Source organism: Rhyacophila brunnea, unplaced genomic scaffold, assembly GCF_057557595.1.
Source record: "Rhyacophila brunnea isolate RB1 unplaced genomic scaffold, BYU_Rbru_1.0 scaffold_12, whole genome shotgun sequence".
Taxonomy (NCBI): domain Eukaryota; kingdom Metazoa; phylum Arthropoda; class Insecta; order Trichoptera; family Rhyacophilidae; genus Rhyacophila; species Rhyacophila brunnea.
In genome coordinates, this window is record NW_028232774.1 from 26,897,757 (window position 1) to 26,923,914 (window position 26,158).

The following is a 26,158-nucleotide window of genomic DNA, read 5'->3' on the forward strand; positions in this document are numbered from 1 at the left end:
AGAAAAAAAAATCTTTAGACCATGTCCGATCTTAATAAGATCATATGGGCCTCCACGAAGTGGAGGTTTGTATTTTGTTTTTTTTTTACGAGAAATGGATGTCAGCTACTTGCTCAACCTATTAGGTCCATACTCCAGACTCATACACAAATTGAAAAACAATACGTGTACTAGCCTGACCCAGGATTCGAACCTGGGACCCACGACGCTATAGTCCGACGCTTAAGCCGCGCTTGAGTTATATCGTGCAAATACATAATAATATGTACGTAATGCAGAGTGGAGGGTGATTGGAGTAGCTGATATGTAACTACTACATATTAAACTTAAAATAGTAAAATGTATGTCTCGTCTAGTATAATTAATCATTATTTTTAAACACTTTTCACACACTGCGGCCCATGAAAAATTAGGAAATGGATAAATTGGCACTTCTTACAAATAGGTTATGATCACTAAGTACCTACTATTTTTGACAATGTAATTTTGATTTGGCGACTTTAGTTTCGTTCTGTGGATATTTTTCTGTTCATTGTTTTTATTGTAGGTAAGTATTTATTTATAAAATAGTATTATAACATAACATGTATCATCATTTTACATTCTACTCTCCCATTATAAGACAAGTGTGGGTGAGTGAATAAACTAAACAATAATCATTACACGTATTTTTTAAAACTATATACATAGACAAAACTGCCTAATTAATTGAAAACAATGCTTTAAAAAAATCTGAATAGATAATTTGGCAATAAGAAGGTGCTTATGAACTCAACTGAAAATAGTCTGTCACAGTTAAAGAACATAAATAAAAATAACAAAATTCTTACTAATTCATAGGCATGTAGGTATGCGTATGTATAGGGATCGTGGCCTGAAAAGTTCATGCGAACTATTCTGGCAAAACAACTAAATAAAAAGCTTTCAGCTGCCAATTTGAAAGAGACGTTTGTCACAGATATCAACTTGAATTAATTATAGCGTTATGACAAGTTGGAGGCGCGAACACAGAGGACTGCCCCGAAAATAAGCATTTTGAATGTTTAACTAGAGAGAGTATTCGCATATCGAATCAGTATTATTAAGACTGTACTTCAGTGAAACGGCAAATAATTTTCAACTATAGGTGCGACGAAATTTCGGACTGGCTGCCAATCGGAGAGCGAAAGTCGAGCTGTGAACACGTCAATTTGTTTTGTGATGGCGACGGGGGTATTAATTCTTAAATCGTGTAAAGATGACTAAATAACGTTACCCATTTACTTGAAAAAGAAAACATGTCAATGAATATATTATTAATATAATAATAAACAGAACATTAAATGGACGCATGTTGAATTTTTATGACAAATTATGTTTTGTTCTGCACGCGTCGTTTGCACAATCTTCGCGCCGCGTAGTCGCGATCGTTTCAGACCGTGCCCCAGCTAAAGTATATATAGCATTAAACAATTTAACACCTTTACAAACACAAAATCATCACTAACTAATATTCTTCAATAAACGAAAATGGTATACCTACTGATTTAAGAAAAAACATTTCAAAATTAATCAGCTCAGTTTCTTAAAATTTCATATTGCTTAATCCACGTCTTCTTTTTGATAATATACAAAGTTTCTAATCTAATTACTAGTCAATTCATAAATCTCGATGTGCATTGCATTGGCTCTTGAATACTATTGTTATGTTCTGTTATGCATTGCAAGACAACGAAAAATAGCTTGATTTAGTTTGATGCCAAGTGCATTCGAGGCGACCTTGGCACCAAGTCGCCGGCGCCCCACGTGGCAGTCTGATTGTCAAAATTAAACTGAACCAAAAATTGTGCGGTAATATTACGTAGGTTCATTTCTGTGAGTTTATTCTAATTAGCCGCACAACATTCCTTACATAGTGGTGAGATTATTCAGCAGATCCCTGGGCAGGGGTCGCCACGTGCAGGCTCTTTCTTACCAAGGCTTTTGGTTGGGAAGAGTTTAGGTTTAGAGTGTTTGGACGCATTCCCGCACGGACATGACAGAAGAAGAAGAGTGAGAAATCTCCTTTTAATAGACAGCGCGACGAATAATATGTGATACAGACTGTATTCGTAACCAGAATGGTTTTTGGTGACGTAATAAAGAAATTGAGAATTCTAAAAACAGAACTCTCCAAATTTATTTGGGCCCTTCTTATTTTATCCATCTATTTTTTATCTATCTTCTTTTACCTATCTTTTTAATTGGATTACCAAACCCACGCCTAACTCCAATCGATTCAATTAATAATGACTATCTAATAATATCATTCAGTTTGTTCTTCTGTCACGTGTTTCATAGAAATCAGTACCTATTCGGCCGATTTTGTATTACACACGTAGGTAGGGTTGGGTATTTCCCGAGAAAATCTCAATCTCGAGATTCGGGATTTCCAGAAAAGAATTCTCGAGAATTCTCGAGATATCGAGAAATTTTAAAAAACCTGTCAAAATCCAAAAATTAGTGTAAAAACAGACAAATTTCAAAAAAATATGATTTTTTTTATTTATGTAAGAAGACAGACAAAAAAGAAGTAGAAAAACAAAAATAATTCAAAACATTACTTATTAAAATGGAATTTCAAAAATCACTGACAATTCCAGTTCGGGATGGAAAATCCCGAAAATTTCTCTACACGTAGGTAGCGTACCTAGGTAGTATTAATTATTGTCGAATACGTATTTGCCATTTAGTCATATAATTAGACGCCTTTATAAAATAGTTGCCTACGTAGCTCTTATAACGCTATTGTCGGTATTCAAATAAATTCACGAGACCTTTTGAAGGGAATAATATCACAAGAAAAGTGCTTTTACTGTTGGAAAGGTCACCATGAAAAGTTCACGATCAAATAATACATCCCTCAAGTCCATACAAACTACTCGGGCAACTCACTGTCCAGTGACAGGACTTGTGGAAATATTGTTAATTAAATAAAATAGGTACTTATGTATTATGTATGTATGGGCTTAGAGTAACAATATAAAGAGTGGCTATTATTCGGCAAAATGAAACCGTGTTTCTTGCGTATACCGCACAGTAGAACCTCGATTGTAGTATTATTAACAACTATGAAACGTTATACCATCATGTTGCTTCTCGGTACGGCTAATTTCTACATAGTTAACCATATTTTCTACTAAATTAACTAAAAATAATTACCAGTAACTAATATTTAACACAAAAACAATAAATTACAGCAACAAAATGAATGTAGTCATTCAAATCAATATTTACCGGCGACGTGTACAAGAAATATTTAATTCAGCTGTATAAATTCTATCTTCTCTCCTAGAGCAATAATTGACCAGACTATGGGCCTGAAGTTCCGTGGAAATTCTCAATGTGTTTCAATTAAAAAAATATTTCAAAGGTTCCACCGGACAAAAAGGGTTGAGACTCTAGGTCTAGAGTCTAGAATCATGGTTCTATAAACGCTACCTATATTATTTACCTACTTTATAAAAGGATGATATAAGTATCTATATAATCTATACATATATGGCCGTTTGCTCGTGGCGTCCTTAAGGGGGATGCTTATACTATCAGAGGCGAAAAGAGGCACCTAACGGAAAAATACGAAGCTTGCAATTTGAGATTTTTTTTGATAATTTACAATTTCAACTGTAGTAATTAATAAATATGTATCTGAAAACACTAAAAAGATTTTTTATTTTTTTTTAAATTTAAAGATAAACTGGCAATTGTAAAAATATGTAATAAAATATGAATTCGTTCCAGGGTCAAATCTTATTATTTCATTATATTTTATGGCCATATTTATTATTAAAATTTAGTTTATTAAGTTTTAGATTTTATGTGGTGTTGATTTTTGACTAATTCATCGTTTTAATATTTTTTATATATATTTTAAAAAACATCGATTTTAAAAAATATATAAATGTGTATAACTTGAAATCCTTTTTATTTATATCAAATTTTATTTTAGGCATGGTCACAATATTGAAGCTCGAGTTGATATAAATAAAAAGGATTTCAAGTTATACACATTTATATTTTTATAAAAATCGATGTTTTTTAAAATATATATAAAAAATATTAAAACGATGAATTAGTCAAAAATCTACACTACATAAAATCTAAAACTTAATAAACTAAATTTTAATGATAATTATGACCATAAAATATAATGCAATAATAAGATTTGACCCTGCAACGCATTCACATTTTATTACATTTTTTTACAATTGTAAGTTTATCTTTAAGTTTAAAAAAAAATAAAAAATCTTTTTAATGTTTTCGGATACATATTTATTAAATAATACAGTTGAAATTGTAAATTATCAAAAAATAATCTCAAATTGCAAGCTTCGTATATTTCCGCTAGGTTCTCTGCTGGCATGCGTCTCCCCCTTAATTTCAATTCGGCACAATAAATCAAATTTGCATTATTTGTGGCACTAATGCATGTGTTTTCTTGAGATTTTTAAGGCTATATATACTTCAGCTGAGGCATGGTCTAAAATGATCGTGACTACGAGACGCAGAGATTGTGCAAACGGCGCGTGACGAACAAAACATAAATTGTCATAAAAATTCAACGTGCGTCCATTTAATGTTATGTTTATTGTTATATTAGTAATAATAATAATAATATATTCATTGACATGTTTTCTTTCTCGAGTAAATGCGTAACGTTATTTAGTCATCTTTACACGATTTAATAATATATTCCTCCGACGCCATCACAAAACAAATTGACGTGCTCACAGGTCGACTATCGCCCTCTGATTGGCAACGAGTGCGAAATTACGTCCCACCCATTGTTGAATATGCCGTTTCACTGAAGTATGCTCTTAGGTCTTCCAGGCAAGCGGAAGTGTAAGTATAGAAAATATCAAAAATTCTCGAGAATTACAACAATTTTTAAAACGAGAAAAAAAATCTTGAAAAAATGGGAAACAAGATTTCTCACAATTTCTCGAGACTTCGTCACCGCTACGGATGCATTCTGTACAGAGCCACGATATAGAATAACGATATTCAAAAATAAATCCCTCCGGGGGTGCGAGCCACTGCCTGCATACAGTGCACACAACACGAAGTTTTCCTGGGGCTACGCGCGCAAGAGAGCTTTCGCCAGAAACTACCGCGGGCCGGCACATCTTTGAATAATGCGCCGTTCGTTACTTTACCACTTTTGAAAAAAGAACTACTTACGCCAGGCACATGACCTAAACTAAACTCTCCGCCAGGGAAGTTTTATAGAGGAAAAACTTTCGGATTGTGAGCACCTACCTACACACAGCGAATTTATATAAAATCTATAAAAAATATTTTGCAATGAAACCATTAATCATTATCGCATTATGACATCACTATCAAAATTTTACATGTGGTAGATATGTGGTAGAGGAAAAACAGTATAAAACATAAGTTGGTAGATGACATTTTAGTTACATGGCAGAGCTCCACAGTATATATCAAAGAATTATTGACAGACTTTTTGCGATGATTGCTGAAAAGCTTTTCATTGGCTCAAACCATCCCATTCAACATTCAACTAACTTCTAACGCCATATTGTGTTGACACCCCACACCTCAGAGTAAGGCCCGTTTCAGACGGGACACCGGTGTCGCGCTCGATATAATATAGGAAGCCTTTGTATTCGAATAAAGGGGCCTTTGTATTATGTTTATGAACGCCCCAGAGCTAATGAGTCAACGCGTGTCCAGTACACTTTTCCTTCGGCCGCTACATTCTCAAGCCGCCGATACACTTGTTTTTATTACCGCAGCCAGTTTTATGCTCTAATTTATAAGCGTTGACTCATTAGCTCTGGGGCGTTCATAAACATAATACAAAAGCCTCTTATATTATATCGAGCGCGACACCGGTGTCCCGTCTGAAATGGGCCTAACGTACCGTCAATTTTTGGGGCGTTCATAAACATAATACAAAGGTATCTTTATTCTTTTTTAATTTTAAATTTTTAAATTAGAATTTTAGTAATACATACATTGTATGTGAATTTAGATTGTAACTACAGGACTGCCGGTGAAATATATGTATGTAAATTATTCCTTTATCAATTTCATTAAAATGAAGTGTTCATTACAAAAAAAAAAGAAAACACCTTTACTGTTTTTCTGATGATTATAATATTATGATAATTAACATTATGTTTCACGTAGAAGAATCTAGAAGGAGACAATATTACTTACCTACCTATTTAGAATGAATCGATTCAAAAGTGGTATCTACTACCTATCTAAATGTCTCGTTTTTGATTACATCGGTGACGACTTAGGTATAACGAGGGTTTTGATAAAATCTAAAGTGAACAAAAATGAAACTTATGCTATGTTGGTGTTGATTCAATGCGCAAAGAAAAACCAGTATCTCGGACAATCGCATATTTATGATGCGTTTGCACATTTTAAGGAGTAGGTACACTATCTTGTTGTTGAAACGTTTTCCGCGATCATAATCATACCTATCTATTGATTTAATGAGCAATTTTTCTCTTATGTTGCAGCCCCCGAGAATCGCCTTTATTGGCTTTATATCGCTTGATTCAAAAAGTTAAGTGTATACCACATGCGTGTCCAATGCAACCGAAGTCCGTTAATAAAACCACCCGTGTCCGTGTTACCGTCACGGGGTGTCTCCTCATTTATCATAACCTTCATTAAAAGTGTACCGTGCGAGTGCCAGGACGTGAGAGCATGCCCCAGGGACCAGCTTCAGCAAGACCCAGAACATCATAAAAGGTCAGTGCCTGGCATCCTACGTGTAACCCCGCCCTCCAGCATCCACATCCACCACCACAACCATCTCGTTACAAAACGACAGTCCACTATGAAATACGCAACCAGTTTATATCTCGGGATGCCGCATGATATGGCCAAAGTATGCCATTATCTTATTTTTATTTCTGATTATTTTATTGGTTTTTTTTTCATCCACATTCGTAGCTTTGTCTTTCCAGCGGAGAATTCCCCCCCCCCCCCCCCGTGCACTCACATTTCGAAAGTTTTAAGTTTTCTGAGCGTTGTTTCTGTGAGTGTCCATGGCACCACTCAATATAATAGGACTGAAAAGAAAAGCGTACCATTTTCATGCTCAATCGTGTAAAACCATACCTGACTTTCTCTACTCGTCATTTCATTTAAATGATATGGTTCCAGTAATGGTTTCATCCAAAACAATATTTTATCTAGCTACTAGTGTTATCATTAAAGGCCGGATCTTTCGAGTTTTTAACCGTCAACCCATAAAAAAACACATTAAAATGGTGGACGAATCCAATATCCTAAGGAGACTTTTGCCCAAATGATTCTTAGTATGGATTTCTACATATATTCAGTTGTTTTTTTCTGGCAGCTCAGGTGCGATGGTAATTATTGTAATTAAAATAATCGTCTTGCCAATATTATAATGCGACGTGCGGGCCACGCCAAACGAATTCAAATTCGCGATGTGTAATTAAAAAGGTCGCATTACAAAATTGATGTTTTGTTTTATTGCAGGTAAGTAATGGTCAACCATTTTTATAAAATGCGTGTAGAATATGTTTTTTCATAATTAAATATCGAATAGCTTTTGCGTACCTACCACTAATATAAATACAAATATTGAAAGATTTTGTCCGCTGACCCGTTTTATGTTCTAAATGTATCATATTGATACCTATTAGTATTACCAAGCAACAATACAGTACCTACATATCGATAAAAAAGTCACATACCTACTTGTTTATTTCTTTAGATATTTAAGTATTTTGAGGATGCTCTGCCCAAACTGGTCTATTTGATTATAAACTATTGACATTGAAGAATTTCATCAAATCGATCGTAAGAAATTTCATCTTCAAAATACCAGTGGCGTACATCTGTAGATGCGAGACATCCCTGAAAATATTCGTTTGAACCTACTATTATAATATTAGGTATTTGGTAAGCCGTAATTGTCTTCTTCTTAAGGTTTTGCAATATAATATTGCTTCAGATTTTCACTTAGTCATTGTATTACGTTAATATTTATTGATGTTTAATTTAATGAAACGCATTTTTTTGTAGTACTTATTCCACTTTTAATCAATAAATTAGGACCGGTTTCGTTCGCATCAGAGGGACATTTTCAACTGAACAAGGGAAGATTCAGTTGAAAATGTCCCTCTGAGGCGGACGAAACCGGTCCTAATTTATTGATTAAAAGTGGAATAAGTACTACAAAAAAAATGGAGCCATTGTCGAAAACTACCCAATCAAGACTCGTAACTGGACAAAATCTGACATTCGAATGAAATTTTCAAAATGGCGTCCTATGGTAGTTCGTAGTTCCATTTTTGTCCATTCTACAGGTAAGTTTGTAGGTGTGTAACGTTAAAAAAGTCCCGCCGTCCCATTTAATACATTGTACGCTAAAGGCGCGCCGATTAGGTGGCCATTCGACATAATTAGCATTATATTTTTATATTTAAATGTTGTAATTAAAAAGTAATTATCTGATAGATGATTATATTATGTATTTGATTTAAATACTTACATATTATAAAGTGTAAAGAACTATTCATCACATAAAACGACTGGTACCTAGATACATATTTCATTAAAACACTTTATATGTACTTTCGTACTTTTTCCACATTTATTTCATAATTTTGATTTTTAACCGATTTTATCCTAATGGACATTTTCAATTAAATAACATTAAAAAATATAGGTAGTGTGACACCCCCTTATGGTGCCCATTTGGGGATGTCCTTGTGTATTTTGAGAGGCCCGAATCGGTATCAAAGCCAACAAATAATAACGGCTGATTGCGAAAATAATTAAATAATGTATAATACCACTAATAAATAATATCTGACCGGCAACATTGTCCAAAAAAAACACGTATGGCAACGTCGCATTGTGCACAGCTCGCGAGTCCAACGGTTTTTTTTTTTGGCGGGCAGATCGCGACAAGCAGCAAAATTGCGAACGCGTACATTTTGCGCTCCGTAGAATTAAATGATAAAAAATGTAACCATATAGTATATATTGACACCAAATAAACCTCGTCGTTTCCGAAACCATTCCAGTGTATCAATTATCTACCTTCATCCCAAATACAGACGATAAAAAAGAAAACAAAACACAAAGTGACAGTTGAGAAAAATCGACACACGCAAAATGGAGGGGAGTGATAAGTGGCCCCAGTCAACGTGGGACTACGCTTCTTGATTTTGATCGTCTGGAATCAAGAAGCAGGTGGAATTTCTTTCACCCGGACACACAACCCTGAGATCCAAACACCGGAATAGGAAACGGCGAGGAAGAATCATCCAGAGGCTTGCCTCTGGTGGCGCTCAACAAAGTATAATAATAAGCAGTAGAAAGAGGATGCTGCCAAAGCCAAGCCAGTGAAGAAAAGAGCAGAAACACCCGGATTGCGAAGTCATGGCTCCCGATGTACTCCCGACCAACTGCATCCGCCAGCGAACTTGGCCCACGGACGAGTGTATCGGGCAAGACCCTGGCTCCAACGAGGGAAAACGGCATCAAATGCCCTGCATCATCAGCCGCTTGAGCCCTCTTCGTCAACAGCAGCGTGTCTGTGAGCCTTGCAATCAGCCCTGGCCCAGATGCACCATGATGAAGAGAGCTACAAAGCGGCCTTCTTCAGCTGAGCAAAGCAGCCTCCATCAGCGGAAAGCAGCCAAGCAGCATCCTCAGCCATTAGCATCATAGATTAGTTAGTTTTAAGTGTTTTGTGTTTGGAAGCGATGTATATTAAGTTATTTCAGTGCTCGAAGTGGAAAATTTTACAACCCGGAGCAGTTGTATGAGGCAGAATGGCATTCCGGTCCATTTCGGGCCCTGATATATTTTTAAAATTATTTTTATAAACTTTAAAGCCATTTTAAGTATAAAATTAAGTTTTCGCATATTATATTAGTATAATATCAGTGCAGTGCGTGTAATTCGATAGCCGCGGCAGGGCAAGCGAGCAAAAAAGGGGGTCGAGTAATGTGCCGGTATGCACTTTCGTGAGGGATCGACTGATTTTCGGACGGTCGCTGTTGGGAAGGCTGGGTGCGACGTCCTCTCTCAGCATCCGCCCGTACGGTAGGCCTGGGAGCCGCGAACCACTACGCCCACCAAGCGGCGTAGTGCTGCATCCGAAACTCTCCGTTTGCCGACGGTCCGAGGGTGTTGAGAGGGCTGGGCGCGACGCCCTCCTATCTCAGCAGCTTTACGGTGGGCCCGGGAACCGCGAACCACTATGCTACAGTGCTGCATCCGAGTCTCTCCGGCCGCCGACGTACCGGTGGGGCTTCGATCCTTCAACGTCTAGAGACGCAACCACCCCTTATCAAGCCACCGCACTGTCCAGTTACACACGCTATCGTAATCAGCCCTTAGTTGGCCCGATCCCCATTCGGGCCTTTCCAGAGAGGTGCGCTTGTGACACCCCCTTATGGTGCCCATTTGGGGATGTCCTTGTGTATTTTGAGAGGCCCGAATCGGTATCAAAGCCAACAAATAATAACGGCTGATTGCGAAAATAATTAAATAATGTATAATACCACTAATAAATAATATCTGACCGGCAACATTGTCCAAAAAAAACACGTATGGCAACGTCGCATTGTGCACAGCTCGCGAGTCCAACGGTTTTTTTTTTTGGCGGGCAGATCGCGACAAGCAGCAAAATTGCGAACGCGTACATTTTGCGCTCCGTAGAATTAAATGATAAAAAATGTAACCATATAGTATATATTGACACCAAATAAACCTCGTCGTTTCCGAAACCATTCCAGTGTATCAATTATCTACCTTCATCCCAAATACAGACGATAAAAAAGAAAACAAAACACAAAGTGACAGTTGAGAAAAATCGACACACGCAAAATGGAGGGGAGTGATAGTAGGTACATATTATTGCATAAAAAGTCAATTAATTAAGTATAGATAACGTGGGAGTCGTTGTTTACTTGAACTAACTTGTTGGTGGTATTTGTACTTATTTATTAAATGACTGATTTATAATATAAATTATGAAATAGCGTAAATTCATCACTGAAATTTTTTCTGTGTTTAAAATTCACCTACCTCAGATATTAAAAAAGGTTCCCTACCAATGACAAATTTTGAATGTGGTTTTATTGTTTTCAATCGCATGATGAATACAAAAAGTCCACTACTTAAAAATGAATTATTTTCCATACGATAGTATGTATCATCATCAGCTGTAGTATATACCAATATTGTATATAAATTTATGTTTACCGTGGATTTACAAGAATAAAATTACAAAGCAAAGGATAATCTTAAAAAAATAACAATGCAATGTGCTTTTAAAACAATATTAATAGCAGGTTTACATAGTGCATTTGAGAGTCACGCAGCCTTCGCTATCGAGGCTTGATAATTATATATTGTATGTGCCATATTATAATTTTTAGGAATATTATATTTCATCCATTATTGTTATTTTTAAGTTAATAAGTCAAAAGAATAATATCAACTAAGATTTAATAACAATAAACAAAAATGCAATATGTACAATAACCGTATTGTGTGTCTTGGTGGTCACTACAAAAACATGTTTTTAGGTATACATTTCATTATGGTGAAATTCATTCTAAATATGGTAAAAGGTGGATATTATCAACAAACACGGTAGGAAATTGAATAGAACAATTTCATATGAATTGTCTGTACTTACAATAATTGTTAATGTATTGGATGATTCATGATGATGAACTGTTTTGTTTTTCGAAGTAAACGACGAAGAGTTGCTCGAGGTGGATTGGTGTTATATTATGACGTCGATTATCCGCCAAAATCCATTTTAATTGAGAAAATGATCTTTCAACTTCAACTGATGTGACCGGGCAGTATTTTAACTTTTCGAACAGTTTTATTGTGTTTATATTGTCGTCATCAGTACAGTTAATTTCTTCGTATTTTAATAATTTATTAACTTGACACAACGTTCGGTACCCAGGATTTTTTACTAATGTATTTCGTAACTTTTCATTGATAAGTTCTTCTTTACTTCCAGGCACAATTGATAATGCCAATTGAAGATCTTGTATGATGTTGAAGGAGTCTTTAAGTTCTAGCCCTCGTTTTTCTAATTTGTCTATAGATGATTTTACTACTGAGAAGTGATTTTTAATAAAATTTAGATCATTTTCAATATCTCTATCTCGAAGCGCATTCTGAGCAGCTGAAATTGATAATGCAGCCTGACTATCAAAACTGTTTATTATGGATTTAATCCCTTCAAAATGATTTGCGTAATATAACGCAGCACTTATCCACGTTCCCCACCGTGTAACTACTGGCTCTGGAGGTAGTGGTATATTTGGAAGAATGCTCGAAAATGCTGCGACTCTCGAAGGAGATTATAAAAAAATCTTTTTAACATTAGAAATTAATTTATTTCCGTTAGGATATACGGATCTAATTTCTTCTGCAACTCTATTAATTCCATGTGCAAAACAGGTGCAGTGTAGCATATTTGGGTACAATTCTTTCATTTTTTTGCCAAATCTAATCATGTAAGGTGCTGCATCGGTCACTAATATTAAAAGTTTATTTCTGCTAGATTCATAATTTTCACCCCACAGTGCCAACAAAGAATCATTCATTAAACGAAATAAAGTATCTGAATTGCACCTTTCAATCACTTTTGTTGAAATTAAATGGCATAACTTCACCTCATTTTCGGCTAAGCGTCCACAAATCACGTTCACTATATGTCTACCATTTTGATCCGTAGTTTCATCGACACTTACCCATACATAACAATCACTTAAATCTATTTTAATGTTATTTACTACTATATTATATAACTTTGGTAAATAGCGCTTTCGTAGATTTGATTCTGTAGGTAGCGTAACTTTAGCGTATTTACCCGTTATAGGTTATACAATTATTAAAAAAAACTCGCATTACTGGATTCTGCGCTTGCATCCACGGTATGTTACACTTTATTAGAAATTCAGCAAAGTCTAAATTAAAGTCACTTTGATGGTCAATAACACCAAGATTACGCTGATGAGTCTTACAGGAAACATGCTTAATTAACTTTGTTTTATTACATGCTATATTTATATTACACACACTGCAACGTATGACAGTTCCATCAAAACTCACATCACTATAGGTAGTCTTTAATCCAAATTGGCGCGCGTTTTGGACGAATCGTATTCTGAATTTTAAATAAATTAATGTTATGTGATCAAGAAATAAAGTAATGTTATGTGATCAAGACGTATCTTTTGCCATTATCTCGTAAGTTGTGATAGTTGTGTGACGTCTCAATATAAAGTGATTTTGTGGACAAAAAATCAGTTCAAAAGTGTTTAAAAGTACCTTATATACCTTCTAGAGGAAAACGTGGTATAATGGTCCCTATATCTAACGGGTACGAGTGGCAAAAACATTAATCAATAAATTCTAATTGATTTATGTTTTGTACTAGGTATTCTATTCAAGTCATTATTTACGGTCCGGCGTATGCCTTCTTCGTGCACTATGCGCACTCACCGATCGTAAATGCACATTGACATAGAAAAAAGCTAATTTTCGTTTATATAGTAATTTAATATAATAAAAGAATGTGAAAACCTTCTTACCTATTAGTAAAGGATCAAGTAAAAACAAATTTTGATTATGTGAAGTGTTTGTGAAAACCCGTAATGAATATCTTACATACTATTAATACATTCAATAGGTAAGCCCGTTAAATCGTCATTTCCCGTAAACAATGGAACCAGCTAATGTGAAATATCACGAAATATACCTACTCACTAAATAAAAAACAAATAAACAATTTTAAGCTATAAATAATCCATAATCGTGAAAACTGAAGTGATGTCGGATTTTAAGAAAATACATAGATCAGTTAACAAGCGCACAGGTTAAGTTTTTTTTGTTTTTTTCTACCATATTACTATAACATCAAATTATAGTTTCATGTGTGAACTCCCAGATTGGATAAAGCAATGAGCTATTAGAGAAGGTCAACTTGTTAAGAAATGGTAGGCACTGCAACTGTGTTATACCTATTTATATCTAATATTTCTTGATAAAATAATTTATTATCAATGGTATTAGGTACTATATATACACAATGTGTCAATGTCGACTAATTATGATTGTATCATTTTGATAACTTCCGAAACAATTCATTGAAATAATACTATGATATATAATTTATAGTAATAGGGAGTAGCAATTAACAGAAAACGCATATACTTACATATTTTGCATGATGAATATAAAGCGTTTGAAAATGGCCTATCAAAATGTCAAAAAAACATTACAACATCAGTACCTATTATTAAAATTGAATATCTCAACATGTCCAACCACTTGCTTGAAACACAAATGTACGATTTGAAGTATCTTTCGTACAAAACTTTTTCTAAAGGGTTTTATTAACCACGTAGGTCCGATATTCCTCATTTTACCCATCCATAAATCCACATCGCTATCTATCGCATTATCGTAACACAAGGAACGTATTATAGGTGGAGTATTCAAAAATAATTACTAGTTTGGCTTAAGTACTTATGGTAAATATAACAGACGTGTCTTGATATTCTCAAGTGGCCGCTGTTGTGCAATGTGTAAAAATCTGTCCTTACTCAAGAGCTGATAAGCATTGATTTGAATCCTCGTTGAATTGGTTTTACAATAATATAATAATATGTTTTTTATTATATATTTTCGTAGTATCAACATAATATACGAAATCATTCAGATTTGGTACGATTTTAATAATACACTAGCTGTCCGGTCCTTCTCATCATGGGAGCAAGTTTGATTTGTTATTTGATAGTGAAAATAGAAGTAGTTTAGTGGAAATTTTAAACTTTGATTTCAATAATAGCTATATAAAAAGTGGAATATTATTAAATATTATAGATATTACTATTAACAACTAATTCTTCCACTCTATACGTAAGCGCTTCATTAATTTCTCTAAATAGTATAGTATATCTACTAATAGCAGCGTTTCTATATAATTAAGTATCGATAAAGTCTCTTGCACATATTATCAATATCATTTATTTCATATTTCATTGTACCTACTACATCGTACAACTTATTTTTCTGAAAAACATAGGTTCCATAAATTATTAACACATTTTTTAATTAAAAAATGTTGTAATATTCGAGTCCGTCCCAAAAAAAAAGGACTCCAGATGTCCGGTGTCTATTATCATGTTTGCCTATAATGTTATACCACAGGTAGGTACTTATATAATATTTCTCAATCGTACGAATTTAATGTTGCCATACCAGGTGTAATCTAAATGTTCCTACTTCAGTGCATCAGATATAATATCTTATCTTTTATCGCAAAAAGCCATTTCCTATTCAATAATATTGCAATATTAATGTGACCGGCATTCGGATTTATCTATATATGATTATTTTATAGTGAGACTTTACAGGTAATTTTCTACAACAGAAAATATCAATGGATAGTTCCACCTTTATACAATAGTTATGCTCATAATAAGTATCGTAATAAATTAGTTTTTAACTTGCTTATGCAATATTACTGAAAAAATATATTTCGAATTTATAAACCAATAATCAAATATGTTTTTATTCCTATGGAAAGCAATTTCAAAAAGTATTAATACATTTATACTTATATAATTATATAATACAATGTGTGTGTGACGGGCTGGGTTCATACGAAAGTAAGAATGTATAGAAAAACGATCACAAGTAAGAAAGGAAGAAATCATAATAGAATAATAATTATAAGCGAAAAAAAATTAGGCTTTTCAATGCCTGGAGTCTGGACAATTCGTTTACTTATGAATCAGCGCTCGACATGGACTGGAACCACCGCCATCTTTAGATTAATAAAGCCTGAGCATAACTGTTTGCACAAGCAACGAGTGGTCCACTGCCATAATATTTATTGATAACGTACTTGCAAGCAGAGTTTGGTATTCTATAATGACTGAAAAGTATGAATAAGTTATTAGTTATTGTCGTTTAGAATCGACTATCACATTCACAAACGTCCTAGTGTATTATGATATTATTATACACAGAAGAAGTTTACTTACTTTGATCGTCACTTCCAATTATTAATAACACATAACCACTAAATCAGATGAACTCCAAGGTCTCCAAGATACGCTAAAATAATCTGAAAGAATTCTGAAACTAAGAATACTCCGACAAGTGAACACGACAGACGCGTCAGTATGATCAGTCTATAGACAATAGGAGGGGCGAAAAGTAGGACCAGTCGTGTAATGTATCGGCTTCCTTCTTCAGTGGGCAATGTTTGGAACGTATTGGAGCGCAGCTGCTGTTCGTGAAATGCCCGAATCGTGAATTATTATTAAAAAGTAATATAATCATTTACATATTCAAATATACATTTTTTTTAAATTTATACGAAATTTATCGAAATCATATTAAAAAAATAGTGTTAATGACGTGACGTAAACCTCAATTTTCATCTGCCGCGTCAACATTATGTCCAAATCTTGCCTGCCACAATACTGTCCCATTTAACCTAGTTAAGTTACAAGAAATGAAAATATAATTAATATTAAATTCTACAGGTTTTTTTAAAAAGGTTTGTCGATAGCTATTTCGGTTGTAACACCATTATCAAGACTATTCAGATAGGCCGTTTGCCTTTGCTTAAATACTATACGTGTATAGATAGAGACAGAATACATTTTCTTATTCGTTCCAGCAATATTATGAATTTTTACATTATTATTAATTGTAATATTATTAATACTTTGAAAACCCTAAGTGGGTTTTTTAAAATGGATATCGAAATTTTCAAAATTTATCAAAATTACAGTGTTCGATGGTTATTTATTGACATTATTAATCAATTAAAATATTATTAGTATAATTGTCTTAATCGTGTGTTTAGATTATATTTAATAGTGGCGACGAATACATTACCAAATTTTCATTAATTATGTGATTACTTTTGGATAATTCGCGATTAATTTCCAACTGTTCAAGTAAATTTAATTTTAGACCTTTATTACATATATGCAAACATTGTGGCGTTTCATTGTTACTGATGCTATGCGAGTTTGATATCAAATGTTTAGCAAACTGAGAATCTGTTTTACCATTCCTAAAAGACCGGAGGTGCTCTTCAAAACGAGTTTTTATTGACCTGCCAGATTGACCAATGTAGCATTTTAGACAAAATTTATCAAGAAATTAAACATAGCGTTAACGTAGCATTCAAAGCTAATAATAATCTAGGATTAAACTTAAAAAATAGTAAAGATAAAATCAACAAACTGGAGAAAAGCGGAGTTTATAAAATAACATGTGGCACATGTAGTCTATGCTACATTGGTCAATCTGGCTTCACTAACTTCACGACTAGCTAGACATTTGAAACTTTTAGAATATATCAGAACACGACGACAATGCATTATTTTAATACTTTTGGCCATCTTTAAGCAGAATTCAATTCATTTTCAGTTAATTCTGTTTTGTATGTTACGGAAAAAAATCGTTAAAAGTAATATTTACTACTCACTATTATTGGTTGCTAAGCAACTAAATTATTAATATATACGTGCGTTACTATGGAAATCAATATGAAATGTCAAAATGACATTTCTGTATTCTATAATATTTATTCAGTATTTCTATCAAGTACAATAAAAAGTTTTTATTAATACATAGAATTGTCAAGTTTATATGATTCAACAGAAAATTTAAAAACTGGTATATAAAAGGTTCTTTTTATCTTGTAATTATTATATTATATTAATTACGAAGGTACTTAGTGTAAGTAATCCATATTTATTATAAACTAAATAATATTAAATTTATCAGTTGTATACTTAGGTAGATATATACAATATGTTAATATAGGTATACTTAAAACCTGAATACGACGAATATAATAGCAAAAAAACTCACAACAATCAGAATTTAATTTTACATTCTAAGTAGGTATCTGTTTTAACAAAAATGTATCATGCAATTCGTGTATATTTACATATATATGTGTAACATTATAATGCGTTGTAGTTATATCAGATATTTTTTCCTTTCACATTTTCAGTGAATTAATTTAATTCCATAATACATATTCTAGCAAAAAAAGAAATCATGATTTCGATCAGCATCATAAAAAACCAACATCGATTGGCCCACTCCGATTGTTTTAAATAATATATTATCTCAGTAGGTGAGTATATAATTTAACCCAGTGGCAAAATATGAAACGACAGGGTCAAGGCGTACTTATCGATTTCATGCTCAATGCGGCTGGCTGCAATGAACATCGTACCTAGTACATAATATAATTTTCAAGAGATTCCGAGTTTTTTTTGTTGTTTAAGTAATACAAAATGACTCGGTATTCACGAAACATAATATATATGGATTAATACTACACGTGTTTGCTCTCATTCAACCACCCTTATAACCTTGAATGCTTAAGAGGACGCTCTACAGAATCGGCCTTAAGAGGACGCTCTACAGAATCGGCCTTGAGAATTGAAAATATGATTTTTTTACATGTGGTCCATAATAACTGGTCTACTAGTTAATATAAAAAGGTTGCCGCCAATGTTTGTCTCAATAAACTCCCTACAAGTGAAGTGAAGCTATGGGGTGACCAAAAAATAGTACTTTCTAATAAAATTTATTTTCTAATAAATTTACTAATAACATTTAATGTTACTAAATTCAATATGTTTATCAGTTCTTTGGTGGGAAGTATTGCAACTGATATGATGGATATGATAACTTTTTTGATTATGTGTTGGCCACGATATAAACTTAATAATATATTAATAACTTTTTAACCTGAAATTGTCCGACAACTAAACATACGAAGGATGTTGACATACATATCAACCTACATTTTTATTTCATGTGCTATCCAAAAAACATTACTAATGAATAGTGCTTATTTGTAATGTTTAGGACCTACATATTAAAAATAATAGGTATTGTTTAATTCTAATGCATATTTTTTAAAACGTAGAATTTACTGTCTGCCTATAAAAAGAAAGTGACTTTTTATTGCCTGCGCAACTTCACTTTTATACTAGTGAAACAAGTGGTAGGTAAAGCCAATGGGCGAAATTATATATTATATTAAGAGTGCCTAAAAATAATTATTAACATACAGTCACTAGACACATTATTTTTTTATTAATCCATCGGACTGGCGGGCATATAAAAAATGACTATAAAAAATGACTGTCGCTAGAAAAAGTGTCTGACAGGGCTGCCGACGCAATTAATTATATTGTACTTTTTAAATTTAATTTATAATATATTTTATTTAAGTTTTGTGCATCTAATGCCGGGTCCACACTGGCGCAAAACAATGTCGCGCGACAACCTCGATAAATTTTACGATAATTATCATAATGGCTTAAAAAATTTTACGATAATTATCATACTTATCGTAAAATTTAACGAGGTTGCCGGCAACATGTTGCCAATTTGGACCCGGCATAATATCCACTGTGGTTCACGTAGTGGCATGTACCTGTTTTTCTGGGGTCAACTAATTCAAAAAGTAAACACCCATAATAGAATTTTTCCAGTTTTGGTTGCATTATATTCCAACTCATTTCCGATATTATTAATGGAAATTTCTCGGTGTACATAGTAAACAAACCTACGAATAAAAAAAGACAGTAAGGAACACAGTGATTCATCGCAGTAAAAACTGGCAACCAAAATGGATTATATTATATTCCATCGTATTATTTTCTCGAAATCATAAAGATACTATAATAGTATTTGAGTATCAACCTATGTTCAATTTGAATTGGGTTATAATAATAATATACCCGTAGATATATCAATAGTATGTTTGCCACGATATCCACCCAAGTTATCAGTATGTACTTGCACAGGTTTGATTAAAAACTATGATGAAATTAACATTTTACAAATATTCTATTATTTTGACAGCCCTGTTTTCTGATCAGCGGACACGTGCAGGTGGTGTTTATCAAATAATAATGTAAGATTGTCCACAATAATAATAATGTAGAAGTTCGACAATAGTAATAATACTAATAATAATGTTTTTTTTTTAAATAAAATCTCCGATGATTAGTGATTTTTGCCAAAAGATCGATTTAAATTAACGTGCGTACGACGCCGAGGTCGATTTCATACTAAATTATATTTGAATACGGAGCTCTTCAGCCGCCCCTTAAGAATTGAAAATATGATTTTTTTACATGTGGTCCATAATAACTGGTCTACTAGTTAATATAAAAAGGTTGCCGCCAATGTTTGTCTCAATAAACTCCCTACAAGTGAAGCTTGTGAAGTGAAGCTATGGGGTGACCAAAAAATAGTACTTTCTAATAAAATTTATTTTCTAATAAATTTACTAATAACATTTAATGTTACTAAATTCAATATGTTTATCAGTTCTTTTGTGGGAAGTATTGTAACTGATATGATGGATATGATAACTTTTTTGATTATGTGTTGGCCACGATATAAACTTAATAATATATTAATAACTTTTTAACCTGAAATTGTCCGAGAACTAAACATACGAAGGATGTTGACATACATATCAACCTACATTTTTATTTCATGTGCTATCCAAAAAACATTACTAATGAATAGTGCTTATTTGTAATGTTTAGGACCTACATATTAAAAATAATAGGTATTGTTTAATTCTAATGCATATTTTTTAAAACGTAGAATTTACTGTCTGCCTATAAAAAGAAAGTGACTTTTTATTGCCTGCGCAACTTCACTTTTATACTAGTGAAACAAGTGGTAGGTAAAGCCAATGGGCGAAATTATATATTATATTAAGAGTGCCTAAAAATAATTATTAACATACAGTCACTAGACACATTATTTTTTTATTAATCCATCGGACTGGCGGGCATATAAAAAATGACTATAAAAAATGACTGTCGCTAGAAAAAGTGTCTGACAGGGCTGCCGACGCAATTAATTATATTGTACTTTTTAAATTTAATTTATAATATATTTTATTTAAGTTTTGTGCATCTAATGCCGGGTCCACACTGGCGCAAAACAATGTCGCGCTACAACCTCGATAAATTTTACGATAATTATCATAATGGCTTAAAATTTTTTACGATAATTATCATACTTATCGTAAAATTTAACGAGATTGCCGGCAACATGTTGCCAATTTGGACCCGGCATAATATCCACTGTGGTTCACGTAGTGGCATGTACCTGTTTTTCTGGGGTCAACTAATTCAAAAAGTAAACACCCATAATAGAATTTTTCCAGTTTTGGTTGCATTATATTCCAACTCATTTCCGATATTATTAATGGAAATTTCTCGGTGTACATAGTAAACAAACCTACGAATAAAAAAAGACAGTAAGGAACACAGTGATTCATCGCAGTAAAAACTGGCAACCAAAATGGATTATATAATATATTCCATCGTATTATTTTCTCGAAATCATAAAGATACTATAATAGTATTTGAGTATCAACCTATGTTCAATTTGAATTGGGTTATAATAATAATATACCCGTAGATATATCAATAGTATGTTTGCCACGATATCCACCCAAGTTATCAGTATGTACTTGCACAGGTTTGATTAAAAACTATGATGAAATTAACATTTTACAAATATTATATTATTTTGACAGCCCTGTTTTCTGATCAGCGGACACGTGCAGGTGGTGTTTATCAAATAATAATGTAAGATTGTCCACAATAATAATAATGCAGAAGGTCGACAATAGTAATAATACTAATAATAATGTTTTTTTTTAAATAAAATCTCCGATGATTAGTGATTTTTGCCAAAAGATCGATTTAAATTAACGTGCGTACGACGCCGAGGTCGATTTCATACTAAATTATATTTGAATACCGAGCTCTTCAGCCGCCCCTTAAGAACCGCCAAATCTCGTAATACAACACGCCCTCGGTAAAGTTATAATTTTAAATTTTTTAACCTTTATTTAAAATTTTAAAACTATTTATTTTACATAATTTATTTAGTAAAATTCAAGACGTTCACATGACGTAAAAAATTAAAATAAACATGGTTAACTTTAAAAAACCAGCATAATAGGATGAAAAAAATGAAAATCATAAAAAAATACCTACATGTCAGTACACCGAGTGAGCTAATAATAAATTTGAGACCATATTGAAAAAAATACATAAAACAGCAACGCTAAAACAGCAACGCTTAAACTCCTCACGCAAGTGGAATATTTCCGAAGCGATTTGGTTAAATTAAAATTACCAATGACATATTACGTGTGCCTTGAGAGAACAAACAACTGATGCTATTATGTCCTATTTTACTGAGGCTACTCCTTTTTAGTTATTAATAATTATTTGGTAGGTGCGCGAAAGGCAGAGGTAGGCTGTAGCGATCTGACATAAATAGTGCACACTAAAATTTGTCAGTCATACATTTTTGTTTTCTTTAAACTGAGAATACAAATTACTGATGGTGCTGGTTAGTTTTTAAATTTCAATTAAACCCTGCCTCAAACCAAACTATCATAGTGGAGGTAGGCTGTGGATTTTGACAAAAATAGTATAGATACACTAAACTTCGTCAGTTATACTTATTTGTTTTCATTGAATTCCGAGTACAAATTTATTGTAGATTGTGTTGGTTAGTTTTTTTTAATTCATGTTACCCCTGCTTGAACCTAACCATAATAGATATATGAAAATTGTTTAACTATTATGACTTGGTTTACGCAGGATTTAATTGAGTTCAAAAAAACTATTTATGTCGGATCTCAAAAACCTACATCCGCCTCCGGTACTGGTAGGTACTAATTGTAGGTGTTTTACTTCGAATTAATATTACACATAAGTAGGTAGGGCAGAGTGATGTTATGTAGTAGAGGTCGCCAATCTGGACAACTAATCGCTAGATAAATGCAGTCATACCTATAATAATTGTACCCAAGGGAGAATAAATGACAACAAGGCGCCCTAAAATCGACCCGATCGACGATGTCGTCAAGTTCGGTGGATGTGCATGGCGATGAACAACTAGGGACCAGGTAGAGCGTAAAGAGCTAGGTGAGGCCTTTCATACAACAGTGGATCGACCCCGGTTGATGACAATAGAAATATCATTAGGGATGTTCCAAAATAATACAGTCGAACTTGGCTATTACGAGGAAGATGGGACCGACTGAATGTGCTCATTATAAGCGTTACTCGTTATATCAGATAATAGGTATTTTTAAATGACCGGTCACATTACACAAAAAGTCGAAAATGAAGAATCTGAAAACCATCGTAAAAATCCCCGAAACAAGCATGGTCCTCATAATCTACAAAGGACGTTGTTTATTGTAATGAACGCTTTCAACCATATGCGTAGATACTTTTTTATTATTGTCGGCGAAACACCAATTAGGGAGGTACTTAGGCACTTAACTAGTGTCGTAATCAAATCATAATCAATAAAAAATCATAAAAAAACATGTCCGATCGGATTTTATTGTTTAGGGTCGAAATGTTTTTAAACGATCGACACATTAACAGTATTTTAGCTCGGTATATCCGATAAGTTGCTCGTTATAACAATGAATAAATGTATGGAGAAAATCATAAACCAAAATGTCCACGAATGTTTCCTCTTTACATCCGAGATCTCGCTATGTCCGAGATCGTAATAACCGAGTTCGACTGTATAATGAAATAACATATGAATATGAGTGAGATAATTTCACACTGATTCACCAACAAAATTTTGAACGTGGGTTTTGAAAAGTAGAAAATTTGATTCAAACCAGAAAGAACATTGTGGTGTAATTATTAATACTAATAAAAAAGTGAAAGGATATTTTAATTATGTACATATTATTATTCTCTGCATGTGTCTGATTTTCAACGATCTGATTAAAATTAAAATGTTGATGTGAAAGAATATTGTGAAGGTAAATTTATTTCGCATTATTTTTTACAATGTTACTCGGAGTAAAGAAATCCAATAGGTACCTATTACATATTGTATAATTTGTATAAATATACTTATTTATAAGTTTGTTGGGCTTTTGAGTAGAATTTTTATCTTTGTCCATATCAGTTAGGTTAAAGTAAATAGTAGGGCATAATATGGAGTATGGACGCCACGCTGTGCATCCAAGGATCACCATTCTTCGTCAGTATTCTCGGGTTATCCCAACACTACGTACGTGCACCGTGTGGAATTTGTAACCGTACATTTAGTAAATTTAGAAATAATGAGAAAACACGATCTTGAGATTTCCTCTCTCGCTTATTTCAAGATTCTCGAAAATTCAAGAATTTCCCCATGAATATATTCAATCCTAGAATCCGGATTCTGTAATTGAATTCGGACGGAAAAAAATCTTTTCGAAGAGAAACTAATAAAAGGTATTGTCCACGAACAAAAGAAGAGAAATCGCTGAGCAAATCTAGTCACTAAGGCCCAAGAAGTACATATAGATGGTCAAAATATATACCTACCTAAAACCTGCTGGATCGACGAAATAATTAAGTTTTGCGGAAGTGTGTGGCAGTCCAGTGATGCCAACTGACATTGACAAAAATATTCCAAAAAAAGCTAGTTGGCAGAAAAAATGCTAGATTTTCGTATAATTTTAAAAAGATAGTAAACATATCACAAATTATAAGCGTGAAGGTCGATAGGTTTAACAGAAAATATGACGTAGTAGAGCGAGAGAAAACGGTGCAATGAGCTTCATGTAAGAGCAGTCGGCAATAAAGCGGTAACAATAATTAAATTTACCCTGTGTAATTTGTGCACAGTAGAAGAAATCGCAATCTGCGCAATTTCGACGTTAAGTTTCCACTATAGAAAATATCACTCAACTAATAAATAGATACCTAACCTAAGTCAACCTAAAAATTATTAGATGCGAAATTTGGTCATCACTCAAATATCGTATGTTACATTTGATATAGGTATCTATAATAAAGATATTATAAGGCACAATAGGTCAGCCTGTTGTATTCTAGCTTTTTATGAGAAGCTATAAGCTGTTTGCGCTAGAATTAACGCCATACGCCAGAAAGTTTGAAAGCTAGATGTACCTATATTAAAAATGCTAGATCTGGCTATAAAATGCTATGTTGGTAACGATGGACTGACAGCGCAACGCGGACGAAGAGCAGATAATGGAATCAGCTTGGAGATCAATTCATCTACCAGTGGATTAATCCAGGCTGGTGATGAAGTAGATTTTTATAAAATTTCAGCAATCAGATTGAATTGATTTATTTAATATTATGACTATGGCATATAACGCAGAATACTCGATTAAATTGTTCTAGATAAGATATACATATAGGTAATATAGGTAGGTAGGTACCTATTACCCAAGTTTTCTTCAACATCTTTGTAGGTATTATTAAATTTATCCGATAATCATTTGAAAATATCATTTATTCTATTTACAAGTTTTTTTTATATGTAAAGTATGGCATGAAAAAGATTCCAGATATTATTATGAGATGATATCCGGTTAAGTAGGTACCTATAAATACCTATCTATATATTTTTACACAGCTTCTTTTTTCCTATGCCTACAATAATAGCAAAAATAATATATTATAAGTATTATTAATCCGCCAACTATGAACGTTGTAGCTCTTGTGCAGCATAAAGTAAATGTACCAGTGCCTACATGAAAATAATAGTAAACAAAATTAAATTATTAATTCACATTTATACGATATTGTACAAAATGGCTGCGCTAGTAGTCTTCCGCCACGGCACAGCTGATACTACAAACGGGCAAATAAAACACCCCTCAAACTAGCAATGGCATCGTCCAACCGCTCGGCGTCGTTCGGTTATTTCCGTTGTACAGCTGAGCTGCCCGACCGAAACCAGACTCTGACTTGCCAGGTGCGAAAATATTCCCGAGTTCATCGCAAATATTTACTTCGAAATCAATTAAAATTACGAAATTGTTTTAGTGTCAAAATTAGGTACATCTTTAGTGGAAATAATTATAATATCTTTGAAATAGTGCAAACGATTTACGTACAAACAGTTTTAATTAAAATAACATATTATAATGTAGTACTTACAAACATAATTAAATTTAATAAAGATCAGAATTATATGGTTATGTTAATTTACACACAGTTGACAATGTCTGAACGGATGAAACCGGGCC

At 33.3% G+C, this 26,158-nt stretch overlaps 1 protein-coding gene across 1 annotated transcript in view; it reads right to left on the reverse strand.

The window, feature by feature from the left end:
* Nucleotides 1–26,158, reverse strand: part of Ndf (Nucleosome-destabilizing factor) — a 154,355-nt gene that overhangs the window by 67,739 nt on the left and 60,458 nt on the right. The window lies entirely within an intron of this gene.